The 12,060-nt window shown below is 49.3% G+C and overlaps 1 long non-coding RNA gene across 1 annotated transcript in view; it reads right to left on the reverse strand.

The window, feature by feature from the left end:
- Positions 1 to 12,060, reverse strand: part of LOC147916920 (uncharacterized) — a 38,161-nt gene that overhangs the window by 2,786 nt on the left and 23,315 nt on the right. Inside the window, exon 2 of the long non-coding RNA XR_015552587.1 lies at positions 4,332 to 4,453. This is a non-coding gene — a long non-coding RNA (uncharacterized LOC147916920). The remainder of the gene's footprint in view (positions 1 to 4,331; positions 4,454 to 12,060) is intronic.

Raw genomic sequence — 12,060 nt, forward strand, 5'->3', positions numbered from 1 at the left:
GACAACTGTTAGGTTTTCATTGGCTCTGTGTCCAGGGACTAGCAGTCCCAGAGCCACCGGGAGCACAGCAAGCGTTCCCAGAGAAGTGGCCGGTGCGGTGGGTGAGGAAGCTCAGGGCTCCTCCCTCATCTTGGCCAAGTAACACTTGGACATGCAGCCAAGATTCCCAGCCTCCTCCAACCTAGCAGGGACAAGGAGGGATTGGCTGCCCCTTATGTATGGACCAGACCCCTAACTCGTGACGGTGACTTATAGTCCAGCCTTGCAGATGATCTCACATTGACCAATCCACTGTTTGATAACCAGCCCACCTCTGACACAGGAAGAAGTGCATCACTGAAAATAAATAGATGGGAAAGTAACTACACACCTACAAACGTACACACATGAAGCCAGCGTTCTCATTCTGGGGAGTTTACCTGGAGACTTGCTTCAAGTAACCGGCCACAGGCTGGACTGACTGTTCTGAGCAAAGCTGAGACCCGCGGAGTCTTGGTAGAAAGAGACAGGAGCACCAGGCCGGTGCATGCGGGTTTCATGAGTGTTCTCCCTGGGTCTCTCTGCGAGGCAAGGGAATTATTTTAAGGTCCTTCTAGAGCCTTTCTAGGGCGCCTGTCTGCCTAACCCCTCTCCAGTAGAGTGCTCACATGTGCCTTCACAGGGGAGACCCAGCATCTGCGTTTGAGCTGTCTTTACACAATTAGCAGGTGGTGACTGCTGGACATCAGATGAATGCCCGACCCAGAGGGCGCCTCTCTATCGGCCGGAAGTGGAAATGAGAGGCTGTGGGGCCCCAGAAATGCAGAGAGCAGCTGCTTCCTGGTTCCTGGCCGTCATGAGGACCATCATATTCTTGCCCTGGGCTCTGTGAATTTCTCTGTGTCCTAACAAAGCCCCCTTTACGTAAGCTAGTCTGAGCGGGCTTTGCTCCTAGCAATAGAACCACCCCTCGGAGTCGTCTGTTTTTACTGCCTAGAAGATGTCAAGTGAATGTGGGAAGTGAGGGAAGGGGCATGGAAACAAGCGAGAAAGAGTGGAAGTTTCCTCTTCCTTCTCCTTCCTTGGAGGGCCGTGCCTAATGAGGAGACACTTAGTGTATTCTTACAGAGGAATACATTCTTTTCTAGAGGACAAGAGTGTCTCTTGGGGCTGTCATCTTAAAATGGACCTGGAAAAAGTTGCGCAGTCAGCGAAGTTTGCCTGCACCACCCAGGACTTCTACCTCTGCCTCCCTGGGCCCTGAGTTTTATCCCTTCCTCTCCCACCGGGGATAGGTATAGTAGCTTGGATAGTGTCTCCCCCAGATTCATGTCCACTGGAACCTCAGAAAGTGACCTTACTTGGAAATAGAGTCTTTGCAGATGTGATTAGTTAAGACGAGGTCATACTGGATTAGGGTGGGCCCTAAATCCAATGACTGGTGTCCTTAAGAAGAGAGGACACACAAATACACACAGGGAAGAAGTTCATGTGACGGAGAGTCGGAGGAGTGATGCAGCTACAAGCCCAGGATCGCCGACACCGACCAGGAGCTGGGAGAGAGGCACGGACGGATTCTCCCTTGGAGTCTCTGGAAGGAGCCAACCCTGCCGACCCCTGGATTTGAGTTCTGACCTCCTAAACTGGGAGAGAATACATCTCTGTTGTTCTAGGTCCCCAATTTGTGGTCACTTGTTAATACAACAGGGAAAGGGCTGAGGATCTCCCTGGAATGTTGGCATTTTTCAGATGACAGTAGGAAAAATGGCAGAGTTTCACCCCAAAGTATAAACTGCTAATGTTGACTCTTCACGCTCCCCTGGGAAAGCTATTTTGGAGTAAGTGTAATCAACATGCATACAAGTAAGGCCGCCTGTTCTATTTACACTTATTTACATGTTTGCCAGAAGGAACCGTGTTTGTTGGGCACCCGCTCATGCCAGGCAGGGTGACAGGTGCTCTCACAGTTCACATTTCACTTAATTCTCACAACTGTGCCCTGCGAGGTGCCCATTTTACAGTTCAGGAAACTGAGGCTCAGGGAACATGAACAACTGACTAAGAGGCACAGAGCTGACAAGGGGCAGACCTAGGACCTCCACCAAAGCCCAAACACTTTCCAACGAGTCATTCTGTCCTTAAGGAAAACCCTTTATCTTAAATTAGGGAGATAATGGCATATTTGGAGTCCCAGGCATGGAACTTGAAGCAGCCCACCTCTCTGCAGGACTGACCCCTCTGCCTGGGAGACCCTCACATCCTCAGCCAGCAGCATTTCCTGGGGTTTGGCCAGGCTGACAGGGTGAGTGCCAAGGGCATTGCCACTCCTGAGGACTAGGAAATCTGACCACTCTCACATGCCATGGGGTCCTGGGAGAGGGCGTGGTACCCCTTCTCAGGGAGGGGTGCCTGGCAGCATATCCCCTGGAGGAGGGCCTTGTGGGGGTGGGGTGCATGGAGACGACAGCCTGTCTCCCTTGCACATCTCTTTCCACATGCCATGATCTTCCACATAGCTCTCGAACTCGATCCTTATAGCTTCCCTGGGTGATGTGATTAGCCCTCCTGAACAAACTGACGAGGAAACAGAGAGGCTGAGGGCCTTGTGGGAGTTGTACAGCTAAGCACCTCAGCACAGGCTTCCTCCTCATGTGATTCTTCACGTCACTACAGAAAGTCAAATGATTTCTGTTTGTGAACCACCTTCTCTACCTCAACAAAGGCCTGAGAGTAAGAATAAATCAGTGAACAGGAGAAAACCCCACTGTGTGGTGGCCACTGTTTTTGGCCACTCAGGCTATGTCCTCCTGGAACCCCTTCTGCTCTCCCCATAGCCAGAGGTATATGGCTGGCCAATCAGAGGGCTCCATCTGCTTGGCCACCGTGATTGGGTCAGGAATGGCCACATGACTCAAGCTGGGCCAATCACAGGTCTTTAGTTTTTGGTGGGAGTTGGGAGTGGGTGTGGATTGGCTCATGCCAACTTAGACAGAAAAGCAGATCCTAGAGCAAGAACTGCATGGAGAGTGGGTGGAATAGTGCAGACCTTTATCCTGGATCCATCTGTGCCTGAGGCCAACCCTATCTGAAAATTCCCTTTTCTTTAGAGCTGGTTTGAGTTGAGTTCCTAACTAATACAGGCATTCTCCACAGAATTGGACCATATACTCCTGGATGTTAGTTGAGATAGACTAACAGACCCCAAAATGAGTAATGGCCCCAACAAAGTTTATTTCACATTTATGTAAATAGTTCAAGGCAGTTTAGGTTGGCTGTGGAGTAGCGGTGAAGGCTTTGTTTCCCCACTGTCATTGAGGGTAGAGAGCAGAGGCCCTCCCAATTTCAATACGTGGCCTCTGAAGTCACCCTGGGCATGAATGTTGACCAATGGAAAGAGAACACTGAAGATGGAGCGTGGGAGATCTTCACGGGCCAGGCCTGGGATTCAGAGATATCAAGAGGTGACGTGGCCCCAGGTAACTGCAAGGGAGGCCGGGAAATGTAGTTTGGCTAGTGCCCAGGAGAATAATCAGGTTGTGGTGGCCAGCTCTCAGCCTCTGCCATACTTGGTAAACATCTTCAAATCCTGTTACCCGCCTTCAACCCTCCTGCCCAGACACTCCACTCCTAATTAGCACCTGTCCTTTGGAGCCAGCCTCAGGGTCCCTAGAAGAGGGAGGGCCCTATGGTGGGCCCCTTGAGCACCTCAGAAAGGGGGTACTGTGGGCCCCAAGCTGAGCTACTCTTTTAGGAGCCTCACCTGGTGCAGTGGGAGGGAGGAACCAGCACACTGATGCCTCCCTGCAGAGACCTGAGAGCTGAGGCTGTTCTGTAGGCCCTCCTCTGCCGGCCCCATACCTCCTGAGAGTAGTTCTATTAGAGACCCCAGGGAGAAATGGCCTCTCCACTCCCTCTGCCACAGGCATTCTCAGTGGGCCTGCCCTAGTGCTCTCCCACTGCAGAGCCCTGACTGTCTGAGACAACAGCAGGCTGGTGGGAGTCCCCAAGTCACCAGCAGACAGTTTAGGGTTTTCTTGCTCTCCTTGGCTCAGCATATAAAAGGCCAAGGCTGAGCCTCTCGGCACCAGATGCCCAGTCATCTGCAACAGCTTCCTGACCCCCTCGGAGAATGTCCAGTGACAGCTCTCCTCCCTCCGGATGCTTTGGGGGCCTCTGGCTTTGCAGACAGTCAACCATAAGTGCAGAGCCTGCAGTCCCTTCTCTGACTTGGGGACTCCTCCTCTTCCCACCCAGCAGGGGAGACTGCTCCCCAGGAGGCCTGTCCTTTGACTCGTCATCCTAGCATGAGCCCCATACCCCCACCACCAAAGCCACAAGAAGCAGATGGTTACAATCCAGTGTAGAAACCAGTAGAACCTTCAGCAGCAGGTGCCCTTGTTGGGGGGTTCTCATGGCTTCTCTCCCAGCCTGGCAGCACTCTCCTTTTTCAGCATCCTCTTGCTTGGTTAAATATCTGCAACATTAATTATTACAATTTATTAAATCTGGAGAAATAAAATCTTACTGTGGTCCCCTCGCTGCCACCCTACTCCCCCACCAAAACGGAATATCTTATTTTGCTAACTGCTTAAACATAAAACTCCAACAGAAAAAAATTGTCCCCACAGCTCATATTTTTCATCATTTGGTCATTAAATAGTGATGGATATAAACCTATAAAGAACCTAAACTGAACCTTTTAACAATCCATGAGCAATACTATCATTTCTTTAATAGAACCTGCTGACCGTGCCTCGCACAGACACCATTTGTCATTTTCAGCACGCAACAATCAATAAGTTGGCTTGAAAATAAATAATATAACAGTCACAATATATTATCTTTCAGACTGGCCTTACACTAACCGTAAAATGGCACCAAAACAAGAGGGAAATTTTTACATAAATGTTAAAAAGTTAGGAACATCACAGTTGGGCCTAATTCATGAACTAGACCCATGCCAGTGTCTCTGTTCCTAATTCGCTTTGAATTCTGTTGAGCTGGGCCTTCGCTGCTGCCCACTGCTGAGGCCAGACAGGCGGGCTGTAATCAGCAGGTATGTGGGGGCCAGATGTGACAGAGCTCTGTCGCAGGCTCTGTTGTGCAGGTGCAGACATCCTGAGGGTCATGCCGGGTACCCCGGGTCATAGCTTCAAATAGAAAAGGCCTGACTGGTCAGGAACTCAACGCCAGGGCTGGGAGACAGTATGCTTAGATCCGAGAGGGGGCCACAGCCCGGACTCAGCTTCAGGGATCTGTGGTCTGTGGGAGAGAAATGCCACAAAGAATCCAGGCCACCAGGTGGCATTGATGGAGAGCAGGTTCCGGAGCAGCAACGTAGTGCTCCCACCCCCATCACAGTCATCTTTTTGGATTAAGCGGCCCCTCACAGCCCCTCAGAAGCTCTGCTTGAGTTCATTGGCCACCTGGTGATGCTTCTCAATAGCCATGGAGAACCCAGTAGCCCAGGTCCCTGGTTCATTCATTCATTCATACAACAAAAGTTACTGAGAGCCTACTTAAGTTCCAGGTGCTGTTCTAGGGGCCAGTGGTACAGCAGTGGAGCAAACAGACAAAAATTCCCACCTCCTGGAGCTTACCTGCTAGTCGGGGCAATAAATAAAACAGACATGATGTGTGAGTCTAGAATATGTCAGTAGGGTGATCAGTCTAGGGAGAACCACAGAGCAGCTAAAGTTGTGTTCTCTTCAGACCCAGCCCCTGCTGGTTCCCAGGTGCCCTGTTCGGCCTCAGACCTGCCTTTGGTTACCCAGCTTCCCTGGTAACCAGTCTCCCTTGGGGTCCTGATGGCACCCGCTGTGGGTGAGCGCGGGCTGCCAGACACCACTCTGTGGGAGGAGCCTCACGCCCCCCACTGAAGCAAGCAGCACCGTCCCCACTTCACGGCCGGGAGCTCGAAGCTCAGAGGCAGGATGTCCCTGGTAAGGAGGGTGACCAACTGTCCCTGTTCAGCTGGGACTTTCAGGGCTGAAACCAAGGCTGTCCCTGGCAAACCAGGATGGTTGGTCATCCTCAGGCAAGTCTCAGAGCTGGATCTCAAACTCATTTGGGTCTAAGACTTTCCACCCATACCCTTGCCCCCAAGGGGGCATCTTCTTGCTAAAGCTGGTGCATTCTTGGGACACTCTCACATCAAATTCAGACAGCAACTGTCACTCAAAGATCTAGTATGACTAGGCTGATAAAGGTGAACTTAGATGATTTTGGCTTATTCGCACAAAGTTTGGAGTCAAACAGACCTAGGATCCAGTCCCTGCCCAGTCACTCAATAGCTGGGTGACATTAGTCAAACTACTTAACTTCTCTGAGCCTGAGTTTCCTTATCTAAAATGGAGGTAAATATGCATATTTCATCAGAGTCTTTATGAGGATTTGACATCATGCATACGACACAGCCCTGGTAGGTCCTCATTCCATTATGTGGAGGTGGTATAATACATAGAGGACTTTATCCCAGGAGCTAACGGGAAGAACTCCTGCTCCGAGGGGCAGTATGGAGGTGGGAACCAGTGCTGCCACATTTATTATGAATCAGCTGGCGATGTGGAGCCAAAAATACTCTCCACGAGTAGTGTCTCTGTGACTGATATTAAAAATGACTGATTTAAGAGAAAGTGCTTCACCCCTGTTGCAAACTAAGAAGGTAGGGCTGGAGTATTCTCAGCCTTAAATGCTGCCAGTATTTCATCTTTGGGTAGTCATAAAGTTAAAGGTTAATAGGCTGTACAAATGACAGAGTTTAAAGGGAAATATGGGGAGGGGAGGAGGAGCTCTTGGGCAGCCTCGGGCATGATGGAGACAGGTGGCCGCTCACCTGCTGGGAGGAGACACGGAGGTGGGGCCAGCTGACTCAGCCCCTGTGCATCTCTGCTTCATATGGAAATTCCTTATTCCAAGAGCTCTTTTCCCATAGGGGGATTTCTTTCCTGGACCCGAGGACACATGGTCTTGGAGAGACAGAGGCTGGGTAGGGTTGTGAAAGTCAACGCTCAATTCAGTCCTGCGAAGGAGGCTCTCAGAGGCCTAGGGAGAAGGCTGAAAGTTTCAAACAGAAGTGCATCAAGCCCTGTTTTCATGCAGCTGACGCTGTGGTCAGAGCTGTGGTTCTCAAATTTGGGAGCATATCAGAATCCCTGGGGAGCTTTGTGTTCAAATGCAGATTCCTAGGCCCCGGCCCAGATGTTGAGGGGGTCCTGGGAATCTGTATTTTTTTGCTTTTTTTTTTTTTTGAAGAATATCAGCCCTGAGCTAACATCTATTGCCAATCCTCCTCCTTTTTTTTTTTTTTCCCCAAAGTCCCAGTAGATAGTTGTATGTCATAGTCGCAAATCCTTCTAGTTGCTGTATGTGGGACGCAGCCTCAGCATGGCCGGAGAAGCGGTGTGTCGGTGCACGCCCGGGATCTGAACCCGTGCCGCCAGTAGCGGAGTGCGCGCATTTAACCGCTAAGCCATGGGGCCGGCCCTGGGAATCTGTATTTTAACAAATTCCCACCCATCTCCAAAGGTGACAGGTGATCCATGGGCACACTTTGGGAAACTGAATCAGTGAATTCCTTAGAGTCAAGTTCTAGATCCAGATTCCTGGACCTTCTGTGATGACAGGACTTTGGGGATTATGAAGCTGCAACTGCACCCAAATAAACCAGGCACTTGAAATTCAGCCCCCGGTGTCTTCATCTGCCATCTTGAAGACATTAATGAATGGCTAGGGGCAGGGACCAATACCTCACCCGCCATCATTCTATCAATGGGGAAGTGGAGGAGAAGCCCAGAAACGACCTGCCCAAGGTCAACCACAAAATGGCAGAGCTGGTACTTGTACCACAGGCCTCCTCTTCCCATCAGCAGGGGCATAGGCTTGCTTTACTATTGCTGCCATGCAGCCTTGGTTTCACCGATTGCTTCTTTCTACATGTGTGGGCAGCTCTGTCCTGGGCTCCATCTGGGGACTGACAAGCAAAGAGTATGTGCTAAAATGTCCTGCCTGCATGTGCACAAGTAAGGCTCCCTGAAATTCACAGTTTACCCCCAATATGAGGTGTTAGAGCAGGAACCGAGCTGCCTGCAGGCACAGACTGGTTTAGGAAGGAAAAAATGTTAAATGCAATTAAGCAGAATCCAGCTCTGCATGCCGCCTCTGGAAGAGGACTTTTCAACTGAGTTTCTTTAAATGCACCCAAAATAGTTTCTCTCTGTAAGGAATTTAACAAATTACAAAACATACTTATTGCTCTATCTCCTTAAATCTTCACAAGAACGCCATGAGGTACTGGGCACGTTCCATCTTAGGTCAGAGAAACAGAGGCCCAGAAAGGCCAAGTGACTTTGTCCAAGGTCACCAGGTAGGCAGGATAATGGCCCCCAAAGAAGTCCACATCCTAATCCCCTAAACCTGTGAATATGTCACCTTCATGGCAAAACGAACTTTGCAGATGTGATGAAGTTAAAGATTTTGAGATGGAGAGAGGATCCTGGATGGTCCTTGTGATGACAAGGGTCCATAGGGGACAGAGGGAGGCAGGAGAGTCAGTGACTCCTTGTGAGAAGGACTCATCCCTTCATTGCTGGCTTGGAAGATGGAGGAAGGGACTGGGAGGCAGGCATGTGGCAGCCGCTAGAAGCTGGAAAAGGCAAGGAAACGAATTCTCCCCTAGAGCCTCCAGAAGGAATTCAGGCCCACAGACACCTTGATGACACCCAGACCCATTTTGGACTTCTGACCTGCAGAGCTGTAAGATAATAAAGCTGTGCTGTTTTAAGCCACTAAATTTGTGGTACTTCATAACAGCAGCCATAGGAAGCGAATACAATCACACAGAAAGAAAACAGGAATTGAACCCAAAGTCACCGGCTCTGTCCAGGACCCCTCCATTGCAGAGGCCTGCTAGGAGGGACAGACAAAGGCGAGGGGAAATATTTTGTGATTCCCAGCTCCTCTTCCCTCTAGGAGCCGGTGATAACAGCGAGGGGATGGTAAATTATTCAGACTCCAGCTAAAGCCCTGAAAGGGAGACATTACATCCTCTGCCTTTCTCTCCCCAGCCTCAGCCTGACTCCCTGCTCCACAACCCCAGCCTCCACCCACCCCAGCCTATGGGGTGTGACAGGGAGGCTCAGGCTTACCCAAACCCCAAACAGAGACCTCGGTTCTTCTCCTTCCCGTAGGCAGGCCTGATGGGGATCCACGCAGGGCAAGAATCCTGAGGGATCCGCCCAGGCCCTGTCACTGCCCAGGCCAAGCAGTGAAAGTCCTCAGGCTTTTTTGGGGTCTGGGGCCCTGGCTGAGCCCCTGGCCAGGCCTCAGCCTCCCGCCTGAAGGCTCCGGGACAGTCCTGGGAAGGAGCTTCTGGCGATCAATCTTGCCATGGTCTCCATGAATTTTAAATAATAGCGGCCTTGCTCTTTCTCGCTCACCCCCTGGGTGCGTCAGACTGCAGCTTTTACAAGATCATATTTCTTCACATTTTCATACAATTATTTTAAATGGACAAGATAATGTTGAAATTCTTATTTAAAATGTATGCAGGTAGAGAATGAACCTTCCTGCTTTTTATATTTAACACCAGATGGAGCAATAGAGGGGAATTTTAACAGCAGAATTGAAGTGGAAGTGTCCGATGCGCTCATGATGGACTACGGTTTTAAGCAGCTGGTTTTCTTTGATGAATAAATAATTACACCCAAAATAGATAGTTTGGCCATTATTAATCTCATTTTAGACTGCGCACATTTTATCGATTCTTAAGTACAAGAATTTTGCAATTTTCACCAAAGGGTGACTTTCTTAATTAAAATGTAAGTTGAAGAAAAAAAAGTTTCAGCAGTCTTGTCAGAGGCAGGGGGCCAGAGGGCCTGATTTCTTCTGGAATAAATCCTTTCCAGACTAATGATCCCCAGAGATATTTCATGCGGCCAGCCCGTCTCCAGAGCAGCCAGGGAGACTAGCAGAGGCCCAGCCAAAATGGGGCCGTGAGATAGCACAATCCAGGGAGCCTGGGGGGCCAGCACCCTCCTATTGGGTTTTTTGTCTATGTGACCCCAAAAAATAGAGACGTTTGTCCTCACTCCATCTCTCTTCCCCCTACTCATATGGGTATCTCTTGTACAAACATTGAGGCAATTATATTTTATTTTCTTAAATGCTTACTAGGATTTTATAAAAAGAAAACATTATAAAGAAGAAAATTCCATAATCATATTGCATAGAAAATACATATTGACCTTTTTAAAATAAAGGGGGTAGGTATACTCAGAAAGTTCAATAGACGAGAGAGGTAGCTAATATTTACAGAGCACTTGTGTTTTTCTCAGATTAAAAAATTGTGCAAGGCAAACACAGTAATTATCCTGGCTTATGGACAAGGAAATGGACGCACAGGGAATGTGAGGACATGGCCAAGGTTCTCCCAGTAAGATGGGGCAGTGCCGGGTTTTGAACCCAGCAACCTGTTTCTAGTGCCCACTAGTGTAACCGTGATGCTCTTCTGCCTCTTCAGTGGAAGAGTATGAAAAAAATCAAAAGCGACGGAGACCCCAGCCCCTTCCACAAAGGGAATCACCGTCAACAGTTTCTGGCAATTTCTTCCAGAAAAATTAAATGTTTGCAATTGTATTGTATTCTGCTTACAAATGTCAGAAATGTGAGGCTGCAGGCACATTTTCTCGTTGTTGCTATTGGTGAAATGGTGGGCTTGGCTGAAACCCCAGCCCTGCCCCCAGCTTCCCTGGGGTGGCTCCTCTCCTATCTGTTGCATCTGCTGTGGTCCTGTGTTCACCTTTATGAAGTGGAGGCTCATTGCTAAGGGAAGCCGTAGGATGATAATTTGTGAGGGCCCTTCTGGCTCCAAAGCTCACTTTCTGTGAACACACAGAGAAAGCCCTTGGCCCGCCCCTAGAGGAAATGAGGGGTGAGGGGTGCTGTGGTCAGTGAGGAGGCTCCAAAGGCTGGATCTGGACTGGGCCTGAATTAGTGGGGGCAGGAGAGCAGGCAGTCCTTGCAGGCGGAGGAGCAAAGGCGCAGGTCAGAAATGAGGGTGGTGAAAAGTGACAAAATCACCCTGGAAAGTTCTTTAAATCAGCCTCAGGTGTAGTATCCATGCCACATTTACTTGCCACTTGGGAGACTGACATGTCTTCTCCCAAACAGCCTGGCTCGGGTACCGGGGTTTTCCCCAGGCTTGGGGGCAGAGCGCCATCACAGAATAGTTGGTTGGCATTTTGGGGCCAGTGATATGAGGAAGACAAAACTTGAAACCCTAGAGTCACACTCAGCGTTGGTGCGATTCCCATACTGGGAGAGGGGCATAGAAAGGAGACTCTGGAGGGAAGAGCAAGGTCAGGTCTTGGCTCCCACGCTCAGCCCAGGGCACACGCTCAGAATCAATCTCTCTCACCCTCTGGCTGCTGGGGAATGCACTTAGGTTGAATGTGTACATGATGCAATTCCTCTGTGATGGCAAATGACCACAGGGCAGTCGGGAGGCCAGCCAGTTCTCCTCGGAGTCATCTACTAATAGCAATTCAACTATTAAAAATTCCAATGAGTCACCAAGTTTACCTTAGTAATTGTGACAATTCTTTGGTTATCCTTACTAACACCAAATTTATTTCACCTAACTTATTTGCTATACTGAAAGCCAGTGAGAAATTGGAGCACATGTTCAGAATTTTACTTGACGTATCACCTACCTAGAAGGGGCCTGGAGGTTTCCTTAGTTCTGTGGCCATTTCTACTTAAGGTACTGTCTCCAACGTCTGAGATTTACAACCAAGTCTGATAAAATTTCAGTGGATTTGGGATGGTTATGGGTGTTTTTCTTTGATGGAGAGTCAAACCTGTGACTTGAGTGAAGACTTGCTTTTTATTACCCATCCCTGTCTGTAAAATATCTGGTTTATGTGCCAAGAAAAGTATAAACATATGGCAAAGTATTGGTTTTTCAGTAACTTGGTTTAAGCCAAAGGGGAAAAAAATCCCATCCTGACACTATTTATGAAACAATTAATGTTGTCAACAGCCTTCCCACCTGCTGAGTTACACATAGCCATCTAGACTATG

Source organism: Ceratotherium simum, chromosome 6, assembly GCF_057802395.1.
Source record: "Ceratotherium simum simum isolate JZ-2026a chromosome 6, ASM5780239v1, whole genome shotgun sequence".
NCBI lineage: Eukaryota > Metazoa > Chordata > Mammalia > Perissodactyla > Rhinocerotidae > Ceratotherium > Ceratotherium simum.